Genomic DNA, 2,067 nt, shown 5'->3' on the forward strand with positions numbered 1-2,067 from the left:
AGAGAGTCAGAAACATCGATGAGAGAGAAACATCGATCAGCTGCCTCCTGCACACCTCCTACTGGGGATGTGCCCGCAACCAAGGTACATGCCCTTGACCGGAATCGAACCCGGGACCCTTCAGTCCACAGGCCGACGCTCTATCCACTGAGCCAAACCGGTTTCGGCAAAAGCTTTTCTTTTTAAAAATATATATATATTTACTGATTTCAGGGAGGAAGGGAAAGGAAGAGATAGAAACATCAATGAGAGAGAATCATTGCTCGGCTGCCTCCTGCACGCCCCCGACTGGGGATCGAGCCCACAACCCCGGCATGTGCCCTGCCTGGAATTGAACCTTGACCATCTGGTTCATATGTTGACGCTCAACCACGGAGTCACACCAGCTGGTGGGGGGCTGCAAAGCTTTGTGAGGAGTTCCTCCCGGGGGGGAGTGGGGAGGACCAGGTCCCCGAGATCCACGCGAAGAAGCACCCGCAGTCGCCTCACTAAAGAATATTCATTTATTTATAATTATTGCTAAGTAAACTTCTCTTTCCAACAGGAACATAAAAACACAGTAGGGCTTTGCACAAGTGGGATTTCTAAACAGTTGGTTTGTATACACGTCAAAATAAGTTAGAATGGAATTCATCCAGGAGTTTCCAAGTCACCCCGAGAGGCCTCACACCTCCTTTGCTAAGGTTGGGGGCGAGGGGTGAGGACAGGAGCCTTGCCAAGACCACCCCCCGCCCCCCCTCCCCCAGCTCAAATCTGAGTTGTGCTGTCCCCTCTCTTAGCTTCGCCCAGGTCCAAGGCACAGGGCCGGGGCGTTCAAGTATCGAACTCGCAGGCGGCCGGCGGGAAGGAGAGCCCCACCCGGGGCCGCACCTTCTCCCTTGGGTTTTCCGAGACCAAGGCCACTGCGCTGGCGGAGGGAGGAGGAGGAGGAGGTACGGGGTTCTTTTTGGTACCAGGGGAGAAAGACGTCGCGGGAAGAGGTAGTTTGCAGGGGTGATGCGTCTCAGCAGGAGCAAATGTCTTCTACAGTGATGGGGTCATCGCGCCGGGCACCGGGGGCCGGGGGGCCGGAGAGCCACACTTGGGGAGAGGTCCCCGTGGCCTCCAACTTCTCATCTGTTGCTTAGTGTGAGCTGCAGCAGAGAAGGAGGGGCCCCTGGCTGCCTGACCCCCGAGGCCGCCCTGTGCTCCCCTCAGTCCTGATCGCAGCCACCCTGAGGCCGGGCTGGGCCCTCCACTAAGGGACAGCCTTGGACGGGGGACAAAGGGGTCCCCCACCCCCAGCTGTTCCCCCCACCTGGTTCCTGGGCTGAAGTTGGCGGCTTCACCTCCTTCTGTGCCTTCGGGGGCAGCCCTGCCCACCCCTCCCCACGGAGGCCTCCTGAGGTCGTGGGCGGGGTCTGGGTGCCCCGGTTCCTGAATGTGCTATTTCCCTGCCCCGGGGCCTGCAGCCTCCAGTTCCAGGGGGCAGGAGCCGGCTGGGAACAGCCTGGGGAGGGAGCCAGCTGCTGACCGAGCTCTGGCCTCTGGTGGGTGATGCAGAGCGAGTCACTGGCGAGGGGCCGGGTGGGGGTGGAGGGCCTGCCCCGTGCCTCCTCCTGCCTCCCACCCCCCTCCTGAGCCTCCCTGCCGGCAGCTGGGCCCCCAGGGCTGGAGCGTACCCCCACCACCCCAAGTTTCGCCAGGCCAGGCGGCTCTAGGCTGGGGGCACACAAGAAAGCTTCCATTGGGGAAGAAGAAAACGGTCTCCATCAGAAAAGGTTATAGGCGACACAGAGTTGAAAAGGAAAAGCATGAGATAAATTACCTTCCAAAGACCCCCCCCCCGCAAAAAATCTTTTTTTCCTCTATGGTCTTCATTTTCCTTTTTAAATGTTGCTGTTCCCGGGAGCCCGCTGTCCCGCCCTCAGCGTGGATACTTGTTCACCTTAAATAAGACCAATGCTCCGGCCCCACCCCGGGCAGCCTCGCTCAAGGGCCTCGGCCTGGCCTGTCCCTGGTCTGTCCTTGTGTGGCCGGACCACGGCGTGACCCGGCTCAGCTCGCATTGGGGACCCTGAGCTGGGA

The sequence above is a fragment of the Myotis lucifugus genome, unplaced genomic scaffold, assembly GCF_000147115.1.
Source record: "Myotis lucifugus unplaced genomic scaffold, Myoluc2.0 scaffold_2320, whole genome shotgun sequence".
NCBI lineage: Eukaryota > Metazoa > Chordata > Mammalia > Chiroptera > Vespertilionidae > Myotis > Myotis lucifugus.